We start from the raw sequence: 14,366 nt of genomic DNA, 5'->3' as shown, positions 1-14,366 counted from the left end.
TTGATGTTCATATACTTTATGTACACTACACTTAATTATTTGAAATTATTGAGCCAATATCGACCAACTGAATATGTTGTAGTTGCAGGAGCAGGACCCTAGTAGAACACTGTTCGACTATAGAGCTAGTCAGGGTTGAGTTTAAGATTGCAGTGGGTCACATACTTTTCTTTCTATTTGTTGTTGTCGTGATCTCTTAGTGGTTGTACCCGCAAATTTGAGTAATTATATTTGTTGTATTTATGTATTTGTATCCTGTAATTGGTGTAAAGTTGTAAATTGTGATTTGTAAGTCTAATTTGGTTTCTGAGGGGTGTTAGGTTTCCAGTTAAAATGATTTTTAACTGATGGGTGCCACATTTACCTCGGTAGAAGGGGTGGGTGTGACAGCATGTGTATCCACCAGAAAAATTTTTGTGCAGTCTACGTTAGTTGGACTTGAAATGAAAAAAAAAACCTATTGATCTCCTGGAACCTGTTTTCACATTCACTTGGGAGCTAGAGTTTTGTCTAGGAACCAGAGGATTCTTAATTGATCATTGAGGGTGTCTTTAGCATTTCCTATGCTGATTATCATTGTGTGTGGGGTGAATGGACATTCTGGGGTAATCCAGGGTGCTGAGGTTGAGGTAGAAAGTTTACACACACTCACAGGAGCACTTTAGATGAAACAGGACTATCATTACTTGTTTATATAATCAATAACTCACTTTCCAGATTTCTTTTCGCCTGTGCTAGTGAAGTTCTTTACTTCTTGAGCTTGAGGTCATGGATTTAGCCACTTATCATATTTCCCTTGTTCTTCATGTATTGTTTGCTTGAGGTCAAGCAAATGCTTAAGTGTTAGAGTGTTATAAGTGTCTAAATGCCCCGTATTTTATACTTATAATTATTGTACTATTTATATACATTTTGATGAATCGATGCCCTTTCTGTGTTAAAATTAATTTTATTTGTATTACAGGCCTAAAAGAAGCCAAGGCGAGCTCTAAAAGGCATTTGGGAAGAAATCGGCACCAAAAATTGTGTTTTAGGGTTCTAATACTATAGTGGGCACTGTAGCAAAGGAAATGGGGTGTTGCAGGAAATCGCCTATAAACCTCACGAGTTCCATGCGCCCGCATGAAGCCCGTGAGCCTCACTGGAAATTTCAGGACCAGTACTGTAAATGAATTACTGCAGCAAAAGTACTGTAGATGACTACTGTAGTTAGACCTGACCGCGGTTCGGTTCGAACCGTAGAACCAAACCGGAACCGTCACTATTGGAACCGAAGCAGAACCGTAAAAAAAGTTTCGGTTCCAAACCGGAACCTTGAACCGGAACTTTAAGGTTCCAATTAAGGTTCTTATGAGTTGAAAACCGGAACCTAAACCGAACCGGAACCGAACCGCTGGTTCTGGTTCTATTTTATTTTTTAAAATAATATATATATATATATATATATATAATATTTTTTATATATTTTAATTAATTGGAATTAAATTATTTAGAACCGAACCAGAACCGGAATTGTATTGGAACCGAACCGAGAACCGGAACCTTATGACTATGGTTCGGTTCTGGTTCTATAGTTTATAAAATCGGAACCGGCGGTTTTGAACCGAAACCGAAACCGAACGGGAACCGAACCGTGGTCAGGTCTAACTATAGTAAAGTACTGTAGCACCGATCCAATTTCACAATGGAAAAGATAGTGAGCCTCACAGGCTCCATGCGCCTGTATGGACCCCGTAAGGCTCAGGCGGATGACTTTAAAAACATGTCTAGGGCATCAATGAAAGGGTCTTTGGCCACCATTTCTCCATCATCATCACCTAGGGCTTCAAGGCGGAAAGAGAAGGAAGATCTAAGGGGCAAATCCAAGGGGAGAAGAGGAATGCCATCAACGAGAGCAACAAGAAGCTTGCCGGCATGGATCCGACAAGTTCTTGTCACCACCTTCTAGTCGACAAGTCTAAAGGAGTTCTTCTATGATTTTGCTTAGTCTTCCTATGTATTTTGAGATCTCTCTCTCTTATTCATGTTGAACTAGATTCCCAGGGCCACCTGGCATTCGGTGAACCTTGGGATGAACTTGCTTGTATGTATGTTGTGATTTACATAAATGGCTTTTGGTTTGGTTTGTGGTTCAAGCTTTGCATTCTTTGATGTGTTGTTTTGCATGAGAACTCTGTGATTCAACTTCTACGTTGTACTTGGTTACGTGACCATCGTTCTTGTACTAGACTCACTTAGCTTGGAAGGGATTCATGTATGAATATACCATGAAAATCGAGTATTTCATACCACTCCAACTATTAGGGCTAGACCTAGGTTGAGTATTAGCCCTAATTAGAGATTTTCCTGTGTATATTGCAATCGTAGGAGGATTTGACCGGAAGAGATTTAGAGCCAATACTTGTATGGGATTAGGGGTTATCATCGTGACCATCGGTGTAATCTACTTTCAGATATCTCTTGGCCCAAAACTGCCATTGCCTGTGTAACTCTAGCATCCTTCTAGCTTTAATAGTCTCGAGGGGATCATCATCTAGGGCCTTATACTTTTGTTGTTATTTGCTTCCTTAATGTGCTAACGTGGTGTGCCTTAGTCCAACTTGTCTATAGTTATCTCTCTTCTTAGTTTTCTTATTTTGTTTTAAACCTACCTTTGTTAAACTAGACAGTGTCATCTAGGGGGAAGTAATAGCAGCTCTTAGGACCCAAGGGAATATGACCCTCTCGTGCTTGCATGAGAGATATTACTTGATGACCTGTGCACTTGCGAATCTCATATCTTACCTTTGATGCTAACATCAAGGGCTAGAATTCTTTATAGATTCAATATATTCATCAAACTATATTTTTCTAAGAGATGACTTCCTTAAGTAGAACAATTCAGCTAGTGCTTTGTTTTCATTTATCTGTTAAATACCATTTGCATATCCTTATCATCATAACCTTCCATGTCTCATAGAGCATCTGATAGTTTTTCCTTCCATGTTTTCTTTCTTGCCCTGTCAACTGGTGCCACCAACTGACTCAATTTATCTCCAACATTCTCCATTTCAATATTTTCACCCATGGTCCTTGTTGTGCGACTAGACCTAGCAGCTGTCTTACTTGTAGTTGACCTTAATACTTCATGTCTTTGGCTATTTGCCTCAAAAGTTTCGTAGTCCATTGGCTTCTTAGGTTTAGGGTTATTATTATCTTCAAGGGTTTTTCCACCAAATTGGTCATAGATTGATCGCGCATGATCACCAGTGGCATGGTCATCTCCAGCAACCAAACACAGCTTCTCAAATAAAGATATGGGTTTGTTGAAGTACTCTTTGGCTTTTGCTTATCCCTGTGAAAAAAATAAATTAAATAAAAGTCATCAAAATTATGTTAAATATATAAATTACAAAAAAGTATTGAATAAATTAAATTCATTCAAGTACCTCCACATACGTATGATACGTCTCATCCTCGAGAACTAGCATTTTTTTTTTTTGGGTCATTCCACCCAACACCGCTAAGATTCATTAACTTTTGATGTCTTGATAGTTTTGCTTCAAGGTGGTATGTGGTTCTCCACATTATCCGCATCCATGCAAGCATTGGAGAATCTATTATTGACAACATTCGCGGCTTCAATAAATGCTTGATGTTTGAATGATTTATCCACCTTCAAACCACTCTTTGCTATGTCCGCAAGCAATGGTATTAACACATTGTCCATTTCTTTTGTCCATCTTTTATCTGGTGTTCCTTTTCACTTTTCACTTGGTGCCCCATCAACAATGTTAAGTGAAGTTGACATCTTACATGATAGCAAGACAAATACAATAGAAAAAGTTAAACATGGGTCATTTCCTTTCAAATAATGATAGAATTAACACGTACTAGTATATTTTTCGGAGTATCCATCAAATGAACAAAATTCAACACATTAGATTTTTAGAAGAAACAATTATATTGGCAGGCATGATAGCTAGGCATCTCATTAAGTCCTATTATTAATCGAAAGAGGTATGTTCAAAAGAAAACAAAGGCATGAATAGACGTAATGAAATTCTTTTGAGGATAATTAAACATCTCAATTGTAGGCTAACATCAGTCAAGTCTCTATTAAATATCAATCTAAAAGATAATATTTTTCTATTTGATTTAGTTGAATCCTTCCATTTGTATGATTATTAGTTAAATCATCCATTTATAGTCATAAAACACTACTACAGAGAACAAAAAAATCATTTGCATATGATTGCAAAGAAATAAACATGTATGCTTCACAAGCACAAGCACAATGAACAAACTTGAAATTGTTAACAAACTTCACCAGCACACAAACACAATGAACAAACAATACAAATGGACTACAACCAAAACAATTCATTTCTTTATTAGGTTAGGATTTCATTAACAAAGGCAGAGTTTGTGGTTGATGACTTTTAGAAGCAAATTAACACAGCCATCAATGGAAATAATGAAAATAATTAACCTAACAACCTAACAATTTTTTCTAGAGCATGGTATCAATAGGAGGAGAAAAATTACCACAGCTCCAATGCAAAAAATTGCAACAAAGTCTCCGAACTTCCCAAGCTTTTGAGCTGCCACAAGAATATCAAAGCTACCAAAATCTTCCACAACTAAGCAACCATTGGAATTCTAGCCTAGAATTCAAATATCATCATCATCACCACCACCACCACCACCACCACCACCAGAAGATCACAAAATAACACCGATAAAAACCAACAAATGATCCCAAATGCCCAAATCAAGGATGAAAACACCAAAAAAAAACTCACCGATTAAGGAGAAGGAAAAGATCTCAATCACTTGGTTGAAACCCTAGAAGCTCCTCTAATGATGAGAAGAGAAGTAGTAGAACCAGATCGGGAAAATGGAAGAGGGAGGCTGATCAAAAAGAGCTAGAGATGAGAAGAGAAGTTGTAGCACCGGCGACAAGAAAAGAGGGCCGAGAAGAGAAGCGGTAGCACCGGCCTGATCAGGAAAAGGGAGGTCGGCGTTTAATCAGGAGGTGTCGATCGGTTCACCAAATCTTAAAAAGGGGTACCCATGACTTCCACATGGATGAGGAAGTGGAGGAAGTCATCTTTTTATATGGAGTTCATTTCACCCACTTTAGTGTAAAATACATTGAAGTGGGCCTAGTTATATTTTCACTTCCTGGTGAAAGTGGGGGAAGTGGCATTTCCCTCACTTCAGGATAAACAAACACATAAAGTGAGGAAAGTCATTTCACTTCCCGGACACTTTAGCCCAAATGAACATATCCTTAGATGAAATGGAGGAAATCAAGAAGTGGGGGAAGTGTCATTTTTTAGAATTTGGGGAAAATGCCACTTTCTTGAAGTGAGGGAATTGGTATGACTTCCGCAAGTTTTATGTTCATTTATCAAGAAGTGTCACTTTCTTGAAGTAATCACTTTCCTACTTCCAATGTTCATTATGCAGAAAGTGAGGTTATATGCTCTCACAATTTTGTAGAAAGTTTCTTAGTTGCGATGGCATCCTTTGATGGCACCCATTTAAATATCACAAGCAGATTTAAATTGTAAACAATGAAATAAGTATAAATTAGCCCAACATGTTGAATTTGTTTCTCATGAACTACACTAAATCAAGGATTTCCCCACCACTACATCCCCATCGCACCACGTTGATGTGGGGGAGAGAAGAAGGCTGTAAGTTGATGGCATCACCAAGCTCGTGCGTTGGAGATCAGAAATTGGAGCTGGAGAGGGAGATCAAGATTTGGAAGATCTTCAAATTGGGAGTTGGAGAGGAAAAAAAATGACGAGTTGAAAGATCTTCATATCTAATGGTGGTTCCAGGAGTTCAAAATGGGGAGTGAAAAGTGGAAGGAAGTGGGAATTTATACCAAGGCCACTTCACCCACTTTAGTTTAAAAAACACAAGTGGATTTAGTTCAAATTTGATTTCAAAACAAATGAACACATGAAGTGGGAAAATGAATCCACTTTCCCCACATCACCAGAAATCAAAACCCCTCGATCTCTCACCTAATTTTCTTTTGTTTTTATTCTCATTCATTTTAACTCAGCTAGTAATTTACAATGTTGAATTTAGTATCAAATTGTAATTAATTTACTATTATTTCATTTAACGTTCAATGTAATTTAATTATCTCAAAATAAATCATCTTATAACCATCGGCTCTATTTTTTATTTATTATGATTTTTTTCTTCACTGATATATATATATATGGATGCCAATATATTAATTGAATAAATTTCTATTCAATAAATCTATGTTCAAACTAATACACTCACAATATTAATTTTTTTTCTTATTTGAGCACTCTTATCAGTTTCTTCTAGGGCTGGTAACGGGGACGGGGAGGCGTCTCCCCATCCCCATCCTCGCGAGAGTCGGGAACGGGTATTCCCCATCCTCGCGAGAGTTGGGACGAGGATTCCCCGTCCCCGACTCCCCATCAAGGGGAGAGTTATCTCCCCGTCCCCGTCCCCACGGAGATCCCCATATACCTATAAGTTTGATTGTTTTAAAAAACTCTAATACTAATGCACACTAACACACATGAAAACCATAAAAATCATTCAAAATAAAGCTCAACAAACCAACATATAAAAAGTTACAAAAACAAAATACTCCAAATGTTTATCAAGCAAAACATGGAATTTAGAATTCATACAAGGACAATACTACAATCTAATACAAGTCCAATACTCAAAATGTAGAATATAAACTATAAAGCCTGTTTGTCTTACGATTTCATGGCACGTAGACGTAGTCCGTAGAGCTTCCTTTATACAATCACATCAAAAAGCCAATCAAGCCTGTTGACACATTCTAAAACCTACACACAACAAATTCAATCAAATTAGAAAAATAACAAGGATATGAGGATATCACATAACAAATTCAATCAAATTTGAAAAACATGATATAGTCTTCTAATAAAATCATAATCAACTTACCATTAATTTGTTAAACACAAAAACCAACTCCACGCTTATCAACTCATAAATCAATTGCGGTTCCATCCTTATGATGAACATCAACCTAAAATATAAATCAAGCAAAAAATAAATTCTATTAATATAACAATGTATATAACGTTTAAGCGTTGAATATTTAATACCTTACCTCTTTATCCACCACATCCATATCATCACTAATTGTGTAACATGTAGAATGAGCGGTTATTGAATTAGAATCTAAAAGAATATAAACATTTACTAGATCAAACTATTTTGAGCTATAATAAGAAAAGTAAAATGATTCATTAAAATATGTAATAGTTATATATTTCACCCATCTTTACTTACCTTTCATATGAGTCCATAACCAATTTTGTGTACACATTAATGCTTCAAGTGTGTCGGGATGAAGGCTACTACGGTGTGGACTCACAACTCTCCCACTTGTACTGAAAGCCAACTCTGAAGCCACGGTAGACACCAGAATTGCCAAAATATCTCTAGCAATTAATTGCAGTGTAGGATACTTAAGTGTTGTTCTCCACCAACTTAAAATATCAAAATCACATTTTCTTGGTATCAAACGCTCTTCCAAATAATGATCAAATTCTGTACTGACAGTCACCTTTTCAGTTTCAATAGAAGCAACAAATAAGTCAAAATTACTCATTGATTCTGACTCTTCACTTAATTATGATTGGGTAGGAAATTTTTTGATGACTCAGAACAATCACCATATCCACCGATGTTGAACTTTGCTGAATATTCAGAAATTAAATGATAACAAATCTTTTGAATTCTATCAGTTTCCATCTTTGCCACTTCATCACCATAAATAAGAGGGCAATAATACTCCAATAGCTTCATCTTATACCAAGGATCCAAAATAGTTGCTACACTCATAATACCATGCATTTGAGTCCAATATTTATCAAATTTTTCCATCATTTTTGATGCCGCAGCTTGAATATGAGGTCGCCTACAATTAATCCACTGCTTCAATGCTAATTTAATATCACAAATCTTGGAAAAATAAATATTAGCAGTAGGGTACTTAGTTACAGAAAATGCCTCTGTGATAGCATGAAACATTTTTAGTTGCCACAAATTTCTTTAGCTATTTCCCACTCTTCATCCAATGGTACACATTTGTAAAAAGCCTCCCTTTGCTTCAAGCGTTTAAAAACATCCTTGTAACAAATAACAACATTAAGCATGAAGTATGTAGAATTCCATCTTTTCTTGCAATCTAAAATCAATTTTTTAGTGCAAGAAACTTTCAACTGGCAAGCTGTTTCTTCAAACTTCTCATTCCTTTTAGGTGTTGCACTCTAAAAAGCAACACTTTCACGAACTTTTTCAATAGCTTCAAAAATAACCACCAAGCCATCTTTAACAATTAGGTTCAAAATATGGGCACAACATCGCATATGCAAAAATGTCCCATCTAACCAAAGAGTATTACAAGATAACTTGTTCAAAAGCAAATTCACTAGTGAATCATTAGTAGAACAATTATCTAGAGTCAATGCAAACAAATTTTGATCAATATTCCAATCCATCAAACAGTTAATTAGCGCATCACAAAGCACATCAGCAGTATGTGGACATGGCACATAAATGAACTTAATCACATAAAATATATATGAAATGATATTAAAAGTATTTTCATAAAACACCAAATAAATCTGAAATTAAAAAAATAATAATAATACCTGATAATTCGACTTTGCAAACTCCATGATGTGTCAATATAATATGTCGTAATAGCCATAAAACCTTTCTTTTGATTGCTTGATGTCCACATATCAGTTGTGATTGCAAATTTACTAGTATTTTCTTCAAACAATTTCATTGTCTTTGTCCTTTCATGCTCATATATTTTGAGAATATCCTTTTTCACTGTTCCCCGAGAAATATTTTTAAATAATGGCTGGATAGCTCCAACAAATTTTCGAAACCTAAGATGCTCAACCATTGTTAATGGATACTCATGTAAAACAATCATGGAAGCCAACTCTTTTCTTGCAACCTCTTCATCAAAAGAAAATGTGCCAAGTGAAACCTTTCCTTCATTATTTATCTTAGCTTTTAAAATACTTTGCTTAATATCTGTTGTCTTCCTCAATGGACATGATGCAAAATGGTCATGTAAATGTTTAGTCCCATTCTTTGATTCTCCTCCAAGCTTCTTTTGACAATAATTGCATATTGCCTTCCATTTATCATCTATTTTTTCTTTCTTAAAATGGTTCCATACCGCCGAAGTCAATTTTTGCTTAATTCCCAAGTTCACTTCTTGATAGTCATTTGTAGAAATTGTTTGATTTGAAGTCTTTGGTGTTGTTGATTCAAAGGCATGCTCTATATTGTTCACTATTCATTTGTGCTATAGATTGGCAGCAAATTTCAACGGGTGAAACATTTTTGGGTGGATTATAACTAGCCTCGTCCATGATGAATTGATGATGTTAATTATTCACCTAAAAATAAAAATTATTTTAGAGAAGAAAAATAATTAGAGGTAGAATGATTTAACAAGCAAAAACATCAAGAGAGTGATTTAACAAGCATGTAGAGGTAGTAAAATACATTAAGCAATATCAAGAGGATGGACAACAAGAGAAGTAAAAAATTAAAATAAAAATTAGCATGTTGAAATTATTTTAGAGTTAGAATAATTTAACAAGCAAAAACATCAAGAGAGATACACAACAATGAAAATATTGTGATTATCTGTTGAGTAGCCAAGCATCAACAGTTCTCCTCCAATATTGATTATCACACTTCTGGAATACAATATTGATTATTACACTTCTCCAAAAAATAAAGAATCACATCTGCAACTGCAAAACAAAAGTGTGCACAACTTTAAATTTACTTTAACAAAATTCTAATGCAATAGTATACATGAGAATCAAGAATATCATTGCATACTAACAAATGCAGAATGGTTCCCGGTTCAAAGCTATAAGGATAACAATTGATTACACATCAATTTGCATCTTAGTTCCTAAATTAGTACACTTGAGTTAAAAAATAATAATAATTAATTAATTGGTGGGATGTGAATAAAATCTATAGTTAAAAAATCCTTAATTAACCCAAAATAGGATGCACACGAATTATATCATTGACACACTAACAAAAATTATAGAATAGTGACCCAATGCAAATAATAATAATAATAACAATATTAATAGCCATCAATAAATGAACAACCCATGATGACGGACGGATGTATCCAAAACAAATAATGAATTCAAGAAAACAAAAACACAACAGCATCATCAAATGTGAGACCTTGTGCGAGTGGCGACTAATATGAGAAGTGGATGACATTGGATTGTTGGGCACTGGTGATGCCTGGCAATCGGCGGAGTTAGGGCAAAAAAGAGATTCAAAAACCAAAAACTTCTTTTTTTTTTCCTGCGATGACCCCTGCGATGTAGGCAGCGAGATTCGGTTCGGCCTTCCTGATAATGATTGATGGTAGATGGCATGAGTTAGGGTTTGGAATTGGGATTTCTCATATGTTAGTTAAAACAACAATATTATATTATATATTATAAAATGGTAAAACTGTAAAAAAATAAATTATATATATATATATTATTTTTAACCGGGGACGGGATCCCCGCCCCGGCCCCGTTTACTAAACGGGGATGGGTTTGCCCTCGTCCCTGCCCCCACGGGGGAATGAAACGGGGAATCCCTGTCCCCGTCATGTCGGGTCCCCGGTGGGATAGGGGATTGCCCGCCCCGTAACCAGCCCTAGTTTCTTCTTTTGCTTAAATATATCTTTCTAAATGAGGCCAAAGTTTACCAAAAATTTATACCATAGAAAAGAATCTTACAATATTTAAAGCCAAGGAATCATCCATGGCATACATATATACACCAAACAAATGTCAAAAATAGTTTTTTGTGTTACTGTGTTTAAAAAGGTAGCATAGTAAAAAAAAGTGGGATGCACAGTAATTTGAACTGAACCATTCAATAAAAATCAAAACTAATCAACCTTAACTAAATCCAATTAGCCCATTCGCGTGTTTCTCTCTCCAAAGTTGTCACCGTACTGAACTGTAGACGTTCTACGAATGTCCGCAATTGATGTTTTATATAAATATATGAGGTGTGTTTGATTGAAAAGTGGTTTAATAAACCCATACCAAAATATTAATTTTATTCCAAAGTTTTTTTAAAATATTTAAAATATTTACAACCAATTATTATTATTATTATTATTATTATTATTATTATTATTATTATTATTATTATTATTATTATTTTAAATATGGATAAACCACATGTTATGGGTGTGCATAGAGTTGCTCTCTTAACTTACTTATGCCTTTTATTTCTTTTGATACATTATCATGTAAAGTGGTAGTAAAGGATGGGTACATTAACATGCATAAGACAACATGGTATGAGGGCTTTGACAAGTCAATAAAGATGAAAAAACTATGGTAGATCAGAGTAGCTGAATCAAGGGATGCCACGTGCAAGGACATTGTATAGGCAAATCATCCCCAGAAGGCGAGCCCCTATCACATAACGTAATGCAAAAGGAAGAGAGATGCGTGGGTCCAAGGCATAGGATGAAGAACATGCTATACATACAAAGAGTTTGTTATGGCCCAAGAAGGGGATGGAAGAAGACAATTGGCATTGGGCTCACTGGGGAGTGAAAGCTTGGGAATTTTCTGCGGTTTCATAAGATAGCATGAGACTTGGTTATCTTTCTCCTACTTTAATAGCTTGCTATTTCATTGATGATGTTTGTTTTAATTTGGAATAATTTGTTCTACGGAGTTAAATCTCTCAAAACTTCTTTTTGAAGGTGTTGTTGCTTTTTTTTGTTTGAGTTCTCATTTAATTGAATTAAGTTTATCATAGTTTTTATTGGATCTAACTTAGTGTTCTTTACTTGTTGAATTAGTTTGTGAACTCTCAATTAAATTTCTTCTTAAGAAGTGAGTCTATAACATACTCACCCTGAGTATGGGCCCTAGTGCCAATGGATCAAGAGTTCATTAACTAAAACCAATTTAATCAATCAAACTTTTCCTACAAACATAATTAGTAATTATTTTTCAAAATATATTAGTAATTTTTTGCTAGAAGTGTCCACTATTAATTTAAATATGTTTATTAAAAAAAATTAATCAAATTGTACCAGCCAAATTATTATTTTTTATAAGAAGTGAATTAAAATTAGTCAAAAGAAATTAATATAAATTTGGGTTTTAATTAGCTTCAACTAAAAAAGAATCTAATTTGAACCAAACTGATTAGTATAAAAAACTAAATAAATAAAGTAAAATAAAATGTTTGTCACATTGTTTTATTGATATTATAATTAAAAAAACACTTCCCTTCGTAAGATACCACTTAACTTCACCTCCTAACCATCCAATTCTTTTACTTAAACTCATCTCCACTCATCAAACGGAAGGAATTCTTTTCATGCAGTGTTGTTTTTCGGTAGAATACCCTATTTAGTCCCTCTAATATAGTAAACATGTCTCTTTGGTCCCTCTAATATAATTTGTCCCCAGAAAATCCCTATATTTTAATATTTAGAAAATGTAAATCCCTAATAGGGACCTTCTAGGGGAAAATTATATTAGAGGGAGGGACTTACATTTCATAAAATGTTAAAATAGAAGGACTTCCTAGAGACAAATTATATTAGAGGGACCAAATTGACAGATTGACTATATTAGAGAAAATAAATAGGGTATTATTCCTTGTAAATTTTTAATTGTTCATTGGATCTTAGTATGAGTCCCCTATAGAAAAAACAGTAGTTTCACCTCTCTAGAATTGCAATAAAAGATTTTTTTTTTTTTTGGAAGGTCTGTAAACCATTATATATAATTGATACACCTCTATGTATGCCCTATCTTTTTTATAATTCCTTAAATGAGGGGGAATTTGTCGCCTATTTGTTAAAAAAAAAAACCTCACTAACAACCCTCATACTTGTCCTACCACACTTTCATGCACTTGCCCTTGACAAGCCATGCAGAACCCTAACCCTAATATTTTTCATGACATAAATCTTCAATGGAACCGACATTAATAATGCTACAACATTGTTGCAACGGCTGTATGAGTTAATAGAATAGTCCCATCAGGCCTCATGCACATCAAGAATGTCTTTAGTCTTCGATGACCCTATAACATTAAATAACAACTAGCATTCTCCAGCGATATGCCGAGCTTAAGGCTTCTATTTGTATGATAGAAAATAAGCATACTATACACAGCATGGTTAGCCTTCTCATTTGTTCTAAACACTAGTGAATGTATGGGTACTAATAACTTTCATGGTGTTGATCTATTGATGGAGAAGACTAGGGAAATATCTGTCGTTTGAGGGATCGGAGACTTCTTTATGAGTAGAAGGATTACTACATTGATGACCAATGCTTTTGAAAGCTCTGTATTTCAGACGTAGCTAGGGTTGATATCAAGATCTGTGAGTGTTATTTAGGTGATGTTTGATTAGATGCAATTCTAAATGTAGTGGATTTTCGGTTACATTGTAATAGGAAATACTTGGTTTTCCAAATATAGTTCAGTCAAAGCTTGTGCTTGGTTGGATGTAACTGAAATTACTGTATTATAAAGATTTATGTTTGTTTGGAAGGATTTCTAAATCTAGAATTGGAAAACATATATGTATAAGTGTATATATGTGTATATATATGTACATACATACATACATATATATATTTATATAACTATATGTATATGTGTCTATATATGCATATATAAACATACATCGGTATTTTTACATATATATACATACATATACATATAGACACTTCTACATATATGCATATACATACATAAATGTATATGAGTATATATATTTATATGTAAACATACTATGTATAGGTATATGTATATGTGTGTGTATATGCATATATGTAGAAGTGTCTATATGTATATGTATGTATATATATGTAAAAATACCGATGTATGTTTATATATAAATATATATATATATATATGTATATATATGTGTATAAGTATATGTATGTGTGTATATATGCATGTGTATGTGTATATGTATAAATTTCTATATATATATGCCTATATATTAATATATATATATATATATATATATATATATATATGCATATGTATATATACACATATATATACATCATCTAAGGATTTTCAATTTCCGGGATTTTGACTTACTCCTAATTTGAACATAAGTCCAAATACATCCATGTGAGTAATTGGTTTTACCTTGGTGTCTTAAAATCCCTCAAACCAAACAAAGAATTTTTAAATGTGGTATTTGAAGTTACATTGTAACTTCAAATACCACAAAACAAACACTACCCTTTGGAGGAGAATGCCGCTTGGAAGAAGGT

This window comes from Dioscorea cayenensis, chromosome 17, assembly GCF_009730915.1.
Source record: "Dioscorea cayenensis subsp. rotundata cultivar TDr96_F1 chromosome 17, TDr96_F1_v2_PseudoChromosome.rev07_lg8_w22 25.fasta, whole genome shotgun sequence".
NCBI classification, from domain to species: domain Eukaryota; kingdom Viridiplantae; phylum Streptophyta; class Magnoliopsida; order Dioscoreales; family Dioscoreaceae; genus Dioscorea; species Dioscorea cayenensis.
Note: the sequence above shows the minus strand (reverse complement) of the source record.